We start from the raw sequence: 14,761 nt of genomic DNA, 5'->3' as shown, positions 1-14,761 counted from the left end.
AGACTCTAGAACTGTGATTTCCAAATTAAATGCAAAATGTACTTTCATCTGAAAAGAGGACTTTGGACCACTGAGCAACAGTCCATTTCTTTCTCTCCTTAGCCCAGATAAGACACTTCTGACATTGTCTCTGGCTCAGGAGTAGCTTGATATTAGGAATGCGAAAGTTGTATCCCCTTTCTTGAAGATGTCTGTTCGTGATGGGTCTTGATACACTGACACCAGCCTCAGTCCACTCCTTGTGAAGCTCTCCCAAGTTCTTGAATCAACTTTTCTTGACAATCCTCTCAAGACTGCGGCCATCCCTGTTGCTTGTGCACCTTTTCCAGCCACCCTTTTCAGCAATGACCTTTTGTGGTTTACCCTCCTTGTGGAGGGCATCAGTGATCATCTTCTGGACAACAGTCAAGTCAGCAGTCTTCCCCATGATTGTGGTTGTGTGTACTGAACTAGACCGAGAGATACACTGTGTTCATCCTGTTTTACTCAAACTCGAAATGAAATATTCTAATATTTTGAGATGTTTTTTTTTTATGTTTTTGTACTGTATGCCATACTGATTAAAATTAAAATAGAAAAATGCTTGAAACATTTTAGTTTATGTGTAATGAGTCTATAATATATAACATTTTCACTTTCTTAAATAACTGATGGAAAATATTGAACTTTTTCACAATATTCTAATTTTTTGAGTTGCACTAGTATGTTCCCTGGCAGTATATCTTGTGTAGTGGTTAGCACGGTCACAGCACAGCAAGAAGGTTCTGGGTTCGAACCCAGCGGCCGGCGAGGGCCTTTCTGTGTGGAGTTTGCATGTTGTCTGCATGGGTTTCCCCCACAGTCCAAAGGCATGCGGTTAGGTTAATATGGGACGGCCTTGGGCTGAGGTGCCCTTGAGCGAGGCACCTAACACCCTGTTAGCATGGCTGCCCACTGCTCTGGGTATGTGTGTGTGCTCATTGCTCACGTGTGTTCACTGCTTCAGATGGGTTAAATGCAGAGAGGAAATTTCACAAGTGTGTGATGTATAAAGTTGTGCTTTCTTCTTCTTTTGGCTGCTCCCGTTTAGGGGTCGCCACAGCGGCTCTTTCGTCTCCATTGCTCCCTGTCTTCCGCATCATTCTCTACCACACCTGCCACTTTCTTGTCCTCTTTCACCACATCCATGTATCTCCTCTTTGGCCATCCTCGTTTTCGTGTGCCTGGCAGCTCCATCCTCAACATTCTCCTTCCAACATCCTCTGCATCTCTTCTCAGGATGTGCCCGTACCATCTCAAGTCTCATCTCTCTTAGCTTAATTCCCAAGCTCTCCATATGTGCTGTCCCTCTGATGTGCTCGTTCCTTATCCTGTCCAACCTCCCATCGCAAACCTTAACATCCTCAGCTCCGTCACCTCCAACTTTGCCTCCTGTCTCTTCGTTAAGGGTACGGTCTCCAATCCATACATCACAGCTGGTCTCACTGCTCTCTTATACGGTTAGGTCCATAAATATTTGGACAGAGGCAACATTTTTCTAATTTTGGTTCTGTACATTACCACAATGAATTGTGAACAAAACAATTCAGATGCAGTTGAAGTTCAAACTTTCAGCTTTAATTCAGTGGGTTGAACAAAATGATTGCATAAAAATGTGAGGAACTAAAGCATTTTTTAAACACAATCCCTTCATTTCAGGGGCTCAAAAGTAATTGGACAAATTAAATAATTGTAAATAAAATGTTCATTTCTAATACTTGGTTGAAAACCCTTTGTTGGCAATGACTGCCTGAAGTCTTGAACTCATGGACATCATTAGACGCTGTGTTTCCTCCTTTTTAATGCTCTGCCAGGCCTTTACTGCAGCGGTTTTCAGTTGCTGTTTGTTTGTGGGCCTTTCTGTCTGAAGTTTAGTCTTTAACAAGTGAAATGCATGCTCAATTGGGTTGAGATCAGGTGACTGACTTGGCCATTCAAGAATATTCCACTTCTTTGCTTTAATAAACTCCTGGGTTGCTTTGGCTTTATGTTTTGGGTCATTGTCCATCTGTATTATGAAACGCTGACCAATCAGTTTGGCTGGATTTGAGCACACAGTATGTCTCTGAATACCTCAGAATTCATCCGGCTGCTTCTGTCCTGTGTCACATCATCAATAAACACTAGTGACCCAGTGCCACTGGCAGCCATGCATGCCCAAGCCATCACACTGGCTCCGCCGTGTTTTACAGATGATGTGGTATGCTTTGGATCATGAGCTGTACCACGCCTTCGCCATACTTTTTTCTTTCCATCATTCTGGTAGAGGTTGAGCTTGGTTTCATCTGTCCAAAGAATGTTCTTCCAGAACTGTGCTGGCTTTTTTAGATGTTTTTTAGCAAAGGCCAATCTAGCCTTTTTTTTCTTGAGGCTTATGAGTGGCTTGCACCGTGCAGTGAACCCTCTGTATTTACTTTCATGCAGTCTCGTCTCCTCTTTATGGTAGATTTGGATATTGATACGCCTACCTCCTGGAGAGTGTTGTTCACTTGGTTGGCTGTTGTGAAGGGGTTTCTCTTCACCATGGAAATTATTCTGCGATCATCCACTACTGTTGTCTTCTGTGAGTGTCCAGGTCTTTTTGCATTGATGAGTTCACCAGTGCTTTCTTTCTTTCTCAGGATGTACCAAACTGTAGATTTTGCCACTCCTAATATTGTAGCAATTTCTCAGATGGTTTTTTTCTGTTTTCGCAGCTTAAGGATGGCTTGTGTCACCTGAATGGAGAGCTCCTTTGACTGCATGTTTTCTTCACAGCAAAATCTTCCAAATGCAAGCACCACACCTCAAATCAACTCCACGCCTTTTATCTGCTTAATTGAGAATGACATAATGAAGGAATTGCCCACACATGCCCATGAAATAGCCTTTGAGTCAATTGTCCAATTACTTTTGGTCCCTTTAAAAACAGGGTGGCACATGTTAAGGAGCTGAAACTCCTAAACCCTTCATCCAATTTTAATGTGGATACCCTCAAATGAAAGCTGAAAGTCTGGACTTTATGTCCATGTCCATTATATAACTATAACTTGAATATTCATTCATTCATTCATTATCTCTAGCCGCTTTATCCTTCTACAGGGTCGCAGGCAAGCTGGAGCCTATCCCAGCTGACTACGGGCGAAAGGCGGGGTACACCCTGGACAAGTCGCCAGGTCATCACAGGGCTGACACATAGACACAGACAACCATTCACACTCACATTCACACCTATGGTCAATTTAGAGTCACCAGTTAACCTAACCTGCATGTCTTTGGACTGTGGGGGAAACCGGAGCACCCGGAGGAAACCCACGCGGACACGGGGAGAACATGCAAACTCCGCACAGAAAGGCCCTCGCCGGCCCCGGGGCTCGAACCCAGGACCTTCTTGCTGTGAGGCGACAGCGCTAACCACTACACCACCGTGCCGCCCATAACTTGAATATGTTTCAGTAAACAGGTAAAAAAAACAAATTTGTGTCAGTGTCCAAATATATATGGACCTAAATGTATATCTTCCCTTTCACGTTTGCTGGGACATATATAAAGGGTACAAATAAATACCTTAGAGGGTACTGCGTCAGTGACAAGCCATTGTTCGACTAATAATGTACTTTATTTTCTGAGAGTGTAATAAACCAAAGGTCACCAGAAAAATTTCATGAGAAATAAATCTAATCATTTCAACTTGCAATAGTGTTGCTTGAAAGTTTGTGAACGCTTTAGAACTTTCTATATTTCTGCATAAATATGACCTAAAACATCATCAGATTTTCACACAAGTCCTAAAAGTAGATAAAGAGAACCCAGTTAAACAAATGAGACAAAAATATTATACTTGGTCATTTATTTATTGAGGGAAATGATCCAATATTACATATCTGTGAGTGGTAAAAGTATGTGAAGCTCTAGGATTAGCAGCTAATTTGAAGGTGAAATTAGAGTCAGGTGTTTTCAATCAGTGGGATGACAATCAGGTGTGAGTGGGCACCCTGTTTTATTTAAAGAACAGGGATCTATTAAAGTCTGATCTTCACAATCCACGTTTGTGGAAGGGGATCATGGCATGAACAAAGGAGATTTCTGAGGACCTCAGAAAAAGCATTGTTGATGCTCATCAGGCTGGAAAAGGTTGCAAAGCCATCTCTAAAGAGTTTGGACTCCACCAATCCACAGTCAGACAGATTGTGTACAAATGGAGGAAATTCAAAACCATTGTTACCCTCCCCAGCAGTAGTCGACCAACAAAGATCACTCCAAGAGCAAGGCGTGTAATAGTTGGCGAGGTCACAAAGGACCCCAGGGTAACTTCTAAGCAACTGAAGGCCTCTCTCACATTGGCTAATGTTAATGTTCATGAGTCCACCATCAGGAGAACACTGAACAACAATGGTGTGCATGGCAGGGTTGCAAGGAGAAAGCCACTGCTCTCCAAAAAGAACATTGCTGCTCGTCTGCAGTTTGCTAAAGATCACGTGGACAAGCCAGAAGGCTATTGGAAAAATGTTTTGTGGACGGATGAGACCAAAATAGAACTTTTTGGTTTAAATGAGAAGCGTTATGTTTGGAGAAAGGAAAACACTGCATTCCAGCATAAGAACCTTATTCCATCTGTGAAACATGGTGGTGGTAGTATCATGGTTTGGGCCTCTTTTGCTGCATCTGGGCCAGGACGGCTTGCCATCATTGATGGAACAATGAATTCTGAATTATACCAGCAAATTCTAAAGGAAAAACATCTGTCCATGAACTGAATCTCAAGAGAAGGTGGGTCATGCAGCAAGACGACCCTAAGCACACAAGTCATTCTACCAAAGAATGGTTAAAGAAGAATCAAGTTAATGTTTTGGAATGGCCAAGTCAAAGTCCTGACTTAATCCAATTGAAATGTTGTGGAAGGACCTGAAGCGAGCAGTTCATGCGAGGAAACCCACCAACATCCCAGAGTTGAAGCTGTTCTGTATGGAGGAATGGGCTAAAATTCCTCCAAGCCGGTGTGCAGGACTGACCAACAGTTACTGGAAACGTTTAGTTGCAGTTATTGCTGCACAAGGGGGTCACACCAGATACTGAAAGTAAAGGTTTACATACTTTTGCCACTCACAGATATGTAATATCGGATCATTTACCTCAATAAATAAATTACCAAGTATAATATTTTTGTCTCATTTGTTTAACTGGGTTCTCTTTATCTACTTTTAGGACTTGTGTGAAAATCTGATGATGTTTTAGGTCATATTTATGCAGAAATATAGGAAATTCTAAAGGGTTCACAAACTTTCAAGCACCACTGTATATTGTTGGTCCACCTCTCAGCTGTGTTAATTATAGACTCCTATTTGTCCACTGCTGTGATGATAATGATTCACCAACCAAATAATGTACATTGTGGTGATTTCTTTCCATTAATGGACAGGGCAGAGAGGGACTAACAAACTGTGTCGTCCTGCACCATGTTTTATGACTTTCCATCCATTTAAGTATGAGAAGTGTCAAAACCTTGACCATACATGAATGCATTCAGATGAATTACCAAACCTGAGATGTACATTTGTCAACTGAATTCCATTAAAGCAACATCTGGCTTCTTTAGTATGTAGGAAACAGCATACGGAGAAATAATGATGTAAGGAATAACACAAAATGGGGCATGGTGTTATAAGAAAATAATCTACGCCAGGGTGGAGTGATATGGTCCTATGCAAAGTGGAGCTACTGTTGAGTTACTGAAGAGAGACTGGATCTTGGAGACAAGCTTGCAGAAATTTCTAGTAAATCTACCAATCCCAGCTTTGGACACATCGCTATGGTTGCCTCTTTGTAGGACACTTATTTACATTTTAAACCTGATTTCTTCGTGTGCTTTTATATGTAATTTATTTTATGTTATGTCTTGTCTTTTATCTGGACCCTGAGCCTGGAATAAAGTTTTGATTTGATTTGGTTTGACTGAACTGGTTTGATAACTCCATGTGACAGCACAAATTATCTTGTTTCGTGGATGTTCCATAGCAATAAATGTAACTATAAATAGTTAAAAAGTGTGATGTGTTACAAATTATAAATTTGTCATTGGCAAATCACTGTGGGGCAGCACAGTGGCGTAGTAGTTAACGCTGTTGCCTCACAGCACGAAGGTTCTGGGTTCGAGCTCAGTGGCTGTTCGGTTTTTCCTGATTTTCCCACCGAACGGGGCATCAAAAGAGCACACTGGAAGGTTATAACTCGTCTTTGGTTTATTTTATTTATTTATTTATTTTGTCCACAATTTGCTTCAGTAGCTGTACATGCAACAGTATTTGGCAGTACAGTACATTAGTGGCAGTACAGCAGCAGCGTTTGGCAGGTTGTAAACCGGTGCCGTGTAGCTCTCTTGACAAGGTGGCAATACTGACTTTGTGCGCACTCCAACTTTTATACATTCTAAATTTCATTGGATACAAACCAGCCTATGAGGATTTACCAGCTCCAAACACTTTAACAAGGTAAGTAAGAAAGTCCTCTCCACTCATTGCATCCAATTGCTTTAATTGATTGCCCAACTTGACTCCTCCTACTCACTAATAACTTAACGGACGCAACACCTCCCACTTGACCGACTGATCAAAATGATTCAAAGAGGTCACAGCCAAACCCATTATACATCACAACATTTTTTTTTTTTTTTTGACACAGTTAATAACAGTTTTCTTCACTATTCTCTGCCCTTGTACAATCCACGTCCTTTTTCTGGTGCGTAATAGAGTGGCAGCAACACCTTCATGATTCTCATCATGCGCTTCTCTTGCCACCAGGGTCGCGATCCAGGATTTAAAGGGGAGGAGAGGAACAGCTGCTCCATCTACAGTCCAGGACTGGATTCTGCCTCCACAGAGGAGGAGTCCTGAGTTCTTGTCCTTGTACACAACCAAGCGGTTCAATGTCGAGTCCCGAAACTGACTGCCATTTTGGACTGCAAGGACCAGGTCTTGGAAGGCTTGTGCCCTTTCTTCAGCAGACAATGCAGGGCGAGTTACCTCCCACTTTGGATGCACAGAGACCTGGCATTTTCCCAGCCAAACTTTTGCAGCTCGTCGCGTCCATGCTATTGCAGCGCACAATCTGGACAGAGAACTGAAGCGCTCGGGATTGACAAGGCACACCAGCCCAATTCCCCAGGGTCTTTGTCTGTCTGCAGATACTGTACTTGATACATGTTGTGGAGGCGATCCATCTTTGGTTCCTTCATCCTTGATGTCAGGGTGTTCTGTGGTGTTGGACTCAGTTTTCACTTTTGACTGGGCCCAAGTAGCCACTGCCGAAAAGGCCTTTCGCTGCAATTTACCCACAACTTCAGCAGCAGAAGATATAATTTCATTGACCATCTTCATTGGCCATTCTGATTCAGGCAATTGCAAGAATTTGGGGCCTTGTTGCCATTCTGAGCCTTCATCGAGTTCCTCAGGAGTTGCACCTCTGGTAAGTATATCAGCGATATTTCGGTTGCCTTCGATCCATCTCCAGTCCTCCACTTGAGTATCCTTCTGGATCTCACCAATTCGGTTAGCGAAGAAGGTCTGGTAACCGTAGCTGTCTTTCTGTATGGCTGCCAGGATTGTCTGGCTGTCCACAAAGTGAATCCAGCACCTGACTTTTATATAGCAATGCTTTTCAAAGTACTTCTTAAGACGAGTAGCAAAAACCGCACCACAAAGTTCCGCCTTTATCACATCTCCCTTTTGATCAAGGGGTGTCAGCTTTGCTTTTGACTCTACTAAGGTCACTATGACTTCTCCATTAGTCTCCCACCGGAGATAGAGTACAGCTCCGTATGAGGACTCGCTTCCATCAGAGAATGTTATTCCCATCGGTGGGCCCAAGGCATCAGGTGGTGTAAGGCTCCTATTAAACCTAATCTGGCCCAGTCTCACATATTCTTCAAAAAGGTTTACTGCAGCATCTCGAAGCTTGGGTGAAAGTGGGACATCCCACGTGTCCTGGTTGTTCTTACCAGCCTCCTGGAATGACTCCCTAACCAACATCACTCCCTTCTGCTTTGCTGGTGAGGCAAGACCAATTGGGTCATAGAACCCAGCAATCTGACTAAGGAGTATACGTCGAGTCAGGGGGTTGGGCGTTTCTTCCCTGACTTCATCCATATGCAGATTGAGTCCAGTCCTCATTTTTCCCCTTTTCTTTGAAAAGTTAACAGATGTGAGAAGCCAAAGTTGGTCTGTTCAGGGTTCGTAGCCAACGCCAAGTGCTTTGTTCTCACTATCGGACATTTGATTAGGCAGTACTAGTGTCTTGGGTGCAGCACCATCTTCACTGGGACCAGAAAGATCTTCACTCCTCCCACTTTGATGAGACAGGACCCAAGGCTTAAGAAAGAAGCCTCCTGCTTCCAGAATTTCCTCCACTCCTTCAGTGATCCTCTTCAAAGTCTCAAGATTATTGTGGGAGGTTAGAATATCATCCACATAACTGTCCTCAGTTAGGACTCGCCGTTCTTCAGCCATGTTAGCGAACTGAGGAAGGCTGGCCGTTTCCTTCATGGCAACTTGGGCGATACAACCCGCAGGTTTGTCGCCAATATTGACCCTAACGACTGCATACTCCTCAACGTCATCTTCTGGGTTGTCTCTCCATAAAAAACGATGGAGGTGGACTTCATTGTCTTTAAGCCACACTGAGTTATACATTTTCTTAACATCACCCAGTGCAGCATAACGTCCACTTCTGAACTGCAAAAGGACTCCCCTAATGGGGTTGAGGACATCAGGGCCTTTGTGAAGGAGATCGTTAAGACTTATGCCATGGAACTCCTGACTGCTATTCCAAACAATTCTTACAGGGGTTGAAGAAGAATGAGGGTTAGGGGCGACGAGATGGCTAATATACCATTTGGGCCCCTTCCAAACATTAATTTCTTCCTGTGAAAGTTTCACAGCAGCTCCTCTGGAGACCATTTCATTGATTTGGTCCCGGTATGCAGACTTCCATGCAGGCTCCTTTTCCAAACATTTCTCCATATTTTTAAATGTTGCCTCCACTGCTTGCCGATTGTCTGGAAGCATTGTAAGATCTCCTTTCCAGGGATATGCAGCATCCCAATGAGGAGAATTGCTGTGTTTGTCTGCCAGCATGTAAGTAAGGCAGTCTTTAATTTTTTCAAGATCCCGCTCTTCCTTAAGGGTCATTTCTTTTCCTCCTGGGGGGCACGTGCCACACTTACAGCCACCACACTGAGGACTGCAGGCCGCTCCTATGCTGTCCCACTTAAACCATTCAAGGACTTCCTTGTTGGACGTTGCTGTGCTCCAGGCTTGGGCATTTCCCTGCTGGGGTATGATTGTCTCTGTGTATACAGCTGAGGCTGACCTCATACTCCTAGCAAGGTGGGTGTCAGAGCGGTGCACAGTCAAGTCCACCCTCTCAATAAGGTTGGGATGGGTTCCTCCGACGGTCTTACCCAATGGACCGTCCCAAAGTACTAGGTCCCCCACAATGTTGATTGGCTGGGGAACAAGTCGACCTTCTCGGTGACTGATCAATAGGTCTATCTTTGTGGGACGGACCAATTCGTCCCTTGACACATTAGGAAAGAACTCTTGCAGCCGCTCAGGAGATACAGCATAAGTTACCTCTGCAATGCTCTCAAGGCCATAGCAAAGGATCTTGTGCACTGCAACTTTTCCTTTGGAAGTTTTCACTTTCAGCCGCAGGAAGTAACGTTTGGTCAGGACAGTCCTCTTCATGCCCCCAACTCCATGGACTATAAGTTTAATGTTTTCACCACACAGTCCAAGGCGATCAGCCGTCACAGGGGTGATGTAATTTGTGTCGGAGGCAAGGTCAATCAAGGTGCCGATTAAACAGCTGGAGTTTGTGGTGACCTCCAGTAGCATCATCGCCACTGGATGTTCTTTTGCTCCATCTCTGTACTCTGTGCAAGCAGTTGATGACGCCTTATTTGAGAACGCCTTCTTGTACTTTTCCCGCAGGTCCGGAGTGAGCTCAGCTAGGAACACCTCCTGTTGAGTGGTTAGGCCCAGGGGTACCTTCCCTCTGTTTCTTGTGCCACTTTGCCCTTCACTGCTACCATCCCTTTTAGCAGTTGGTGGCTTAGAACACAGCAGGTAGTTGTGGTCCGAACCCCCTTCCTTCCGACAGTCTACCTTTGGGCAGAGAAATCTGGGCGTACATCCTTTCCCATCCTTGGGGTGAGACCGTAAACACTTAGTGCACAACCCCATTTTTTTCACATGGGCCATTTTACTTGAAAAGTTTTGTTCTCTGAACACTTTGCAAGAAAACAGCTTGCCGGCATGGGAGTTATCACAGACAGGACAGCTTAGCTGATCATCCTTTTGACCTGCCATAGACTTGGTGAAAGACTTCTGGACTGTTTTATTTGAGTGGCCTGTGAGACCTCCAGGGCCTTTATCTGCTGGACTCTGTTCCAACTGATCCAATTCTTCCAAAATTTCTTCCTGCTTTTTTAGGAATTCCAGGAGAGAATCAAAGTGATTTAGTGGAGAGAAATGATTTGCAGGGTCAATTTTATACACTATCCACTCCTTCTTAAGAGAACTGGGCAGCTTGCTTTCTAGGGATTGAGCAACAATGCGGTTTTTTACAGCATCCTCTTCGCCCAGGATCTGGAGGCTGCACAACGCTCTTTCCACAGCCTGAATGAGTTTGATTGTTTTCCTGGGGTTGTTTCCTTTGATGGGGGGCAGAGACTGGACCTCATTGATGATGAGCAAAACTATCTTTGCCTTGTTCCCATATTTATTATCCAGCAATTTAAACACATCTTTAGTTGATCCACAACTGGTTAGGACAAGCTCCTTTTTGACCTTCTCATCTAAACTGTTTAATAGGTGGAATTTTGCAATGCAGTCCACACCTTCTGGGTTGCCCAATTCCTGCAAGTCCTCCCACTCAGACTTCCAGTGATAATAGTCCCTCATCTCACCAGAGAATGTGGGCAATCGTGCTCGTTGAAGGCTGATTTGGGGCTTGGAATTACTGTCTACTTGAGCTGGTCTTGGGCTACTTTGCCGGGAAGGTGGCTGAGTGTTTATAATTGACACCCCGACATTCATACGGGGCTTCATCTTTGTGTCAACCGACAGGTCAGGAAGGGAGAGGAAGGAAGGATCCTTTATTCGATCAGCAGCGATGTCTCCATCCACTCCTTTTCTTCCTCCACTCCTCAGCTCTTCTGCTTCGTCTTCCTCCAACTTGTCACACAATACCAGGACTCGCTTTTTCAGTCCACCATAACACATTTGCAGGTCCAAGGACTTTGGTCCCGGAATCAGCTCTTCCCACTCCATCAGCATGTGTCCAAGCTCCACAATCTCACGGTCCAGGACTCTGTTCCTCAGTCTGCGGTCCTTGAACGAGTCTTGAGAACTGATTTCCTCCTCCTCGGCTTGTGTGACAGCAGACTCAGCCACTCTGGCTTGTTTAAAAAATGCCTCCTCAGCATAATTATTCCAGAAAGTCTCTTGAGTGGTCCTTTTAACTTCCAGGAAGCGATTTTCACACTCCTGGGTCTTTTTCTCAATCTCATTTGCGCATGCTTCAGCCTCTTCACCAGGGGTTTCCCGTAGAACTTCTACATACTCATACCCCGCGTCAGTGACTTTTGAGAAGTCAGCTTTGAAACTTTTCCATTCTTTAATAATTTCAGTTGACTCCAATAGTCCTGGCTTGGTGAGTGCGTTGGCCCTCTTGGTGAATACTGCTTGTGCTCTTGAACGTGCACTTTTAAATTTATCCAAGTCTGCCATTTTACTTGAACTCCTTTTATGTTGACCGGGGAGCTAACTGTTGCCACCAATGGGCCTTTAGAACTCCTTTATCCTCGTCAATGGGCTATGTAGTCAGTGGCAGGGCTGGACAATGGTGCAGGCAGGCACAGGAGTAACAGGCTGGCTATTCCACAAGCAAATAATTGAGTCCTTTTTGAATCAGTCCCAGGGATTAATTTGCTGCACTTCCTCCGGTGCAGTGGGCGTCGGTTTATAACTGTTCGGTTTTTCCTGATTTTCCCACCGAACGGGGCATCAAAAGAGCACACTGGAAGATTATAACTCATCTTTGGTTTATTTTATTTTATTTTATTTTATTTTTTTGTCCACAATTTGCTTCAGTAGCTGTACATGCAACAGTATTTGGCAGTACAGTACATTAGTGGCAGTACAGCAGCAGCGTTTGGCAGGTTATAAACCGGTGCCGTGTAGCTCTCTTGACAAGGTGGCAATACTGACTTTGTGCGCACTCCAACTTTTATACATTCTAAATTTCATTGGATACAAACCAGCCTATGAGGATTTACCAGCTCCAAACACTTTAACAAGGTAAGTAAGAAAGTCCTCTCCACTCATTGCATCCAATTGCTTTAATTGATTGCCCAACTTGACTCCTCCTACTCACTAATAACTTAACGGACGCAACAGTGGCCGATGGGGGCCCTTCTGTGTGGAGTTTGCATGTTCTCCCAGTGTCTGCGTGGGTTTCGCCCATGTGCTCTGGTTTCCCCCACAGTCCAAAGACATGCAGGTTAGGCTAACTGGCTATTCTAAATTGTCCAGTGATCAAGCTTGGAGAGGGATGGACTCTGCCAAGTTTAAATGCCCTTGATATGCCAGTGATGGACTGTTAAAGTGCAGAGGTGGACAAAGTACCCAACTTCATTACTTAAGTCAAAGTACAGATCCCACTGGTCAAAATGTTACTCCGATACAAGTGAAAGTTGTACAGTCAATTTTTACTTAAGTTAAAGTACTGAAGTACTTGCTTTTAAAAAATACTTGCGCATTAAAAGTACATTTTCTGTCAATGCATTGTTGTATTATTGCCACAATGCTTACAAAACCTAACGCCTCTGAAGCAACCGACTGGATTTACTGACTCGCTTGGAGAACCTGTAGAATAAAACACCTAGAATGTTACAAAATGAAACACAACTTACAACCAAATAGAATCATCAATAAGATGCTAGCTAGTTTTTCTCTTTGGCTACTGGTAAAAAAAAATACATAGAAGCTATAGTATTTATGCAAGGTCACAAACGCTACAATGTTAACGTTACCAAAGACAGAAATGTGAATTCACAAAATGAACGCATGCTGTGCCATCATGGTGGTTTAACGTTAAGCTAGCTAGTCAGTGAAGCTCCACCTGACATGCTAGCAAACGCTTTTCAAACTCGAAATCATATTGGGTAGCTAACACTACTAGAACAGAAATATTTCTATATTCTGTCTATTTGGCAGGATTATGCTAAAACATATTTCTGAAAGGACTTCAGATAAGTTAATGTTATTCATGTTAGTGTAACTCTGTTTTTACATGCTAACTAACAGTGTCCAAGTTAACTAGCTATGTGTTAACGTTACCCGTGGACAAGGCGATGGCAACTTGGCGGCCAAATCCATAGAAAGTCCTTTGACTAACCAGACTGCACAGCTATTGCAACGTTATCGCGAGCTCTAAAAGGACAGACAAGTTCATTGTAAGCTTTCTCTTGGAATAAAATATTTACATACATTTACATATGTTTCTGCAGGTTGGATGACGAGTTTTTGGAGGCCATGATGCGATTTGTTTTTAGGCAAACACAGCAAACATTTAAAATGAAAAGAATCTTTATTCCTTTCCCCAGAGCGTTCCCCAGAAGAACCGCCTCCTTCCATTCGGCCATCAACTGATCATGTTCAAATAAAGCTGCTGAGAAATCACTGAATTTGATTTTATACAGTCTATGGACGTGATGTGACCTTAGTGATTACTGATAGGCTGTCTCAGTGTCACCTGCGAAAAAAACCAATCACGTTTTAGAAAAGAAAAGAAAAAACAATCACTTTCTAAGCTGCTTCATAGTAACGAGTAACGAAGACCTTGACAGAAATGTAGTGGAGTGAAAAGTACGATATTTGCCTTTCAAATGTAGTGAAGTTAAAGTCATAAGTTTTCAAAAAAAAATACTCAAGTAAAGTACAGATACTCAAAAAGTGTACTTAAGTACAGTACTCAAGTAAATGTACTTCGTTACTGTCCACCTCTGATAAAATGTCATCAGTGGTGCCCATATGGTCCTTGCTGGCTATGGGAAGAAGAAGAAGAAATCACTGAGGTGGTACTGTATAAGAACACATTTTGTCCTGTGCTGTTATAGAAAAATAATCGACTTTGGGATGTTAACAGTAACTCTGCTCTGTGTTGGACTGTCACACCACCTTGGCATGGATGATTTTCCTATAACAGCATGCCCTGTTGTGTGTTACTTAATCAGCAATATTCAGTAAACTAGTCGAATTGATAGATTGTTGTGTGTTAAATATTAAGCTACAATAATGAGATATTATCTTGAAATAAGTTGTACCTCAAGGTAACTATATGGGTCAAAAAGGTGGTGCATCTCAAAAAATTAGAATACCATGAAAAAGTTCCTTTTTTCATCTCATCTCATTATCTCTAGCCGCTTTATCCTTCTACAGGGTCGCAGGCAAGGTGGAGCCTATCCCAGCTGACTACGGGCGAAAGGCGGGGTACACCCTGGACAAGTCACCAGGTCATCACAGGGCTGACACATAGACACAGACAACCATTCACACTCACATTCACACCTACGGTCAATTTAGAGTCGCCAGTTAACCTAACCTGCATGTCTTTTGGACTGTGGGGGAAACCGGAGCACCCAGAGGAAACCCACGCGAACAACATGCAAACTCCGCACAGAAAGGCCCTCGCCGGCCACGGGCTC

Source organism: Neoarius graeffei, chromosome 16 (assembly GCF_027579695.1).
Source record: "Neoarius graeffei isolate fNeoGra1 chromosome 16, fNeoGra1.pri, whole genome shotgun sequence".
NCBI lineage: Eukaryota > Metazoa > Chordata > Actinopteri > Siluriformes > Ariidae > Neoarius > Neoarius graeffei.
The sequence above is the reverse complement of the archived record's forward strand: the minus strand, read 5'-3'. Positions refer to the sequence as shown.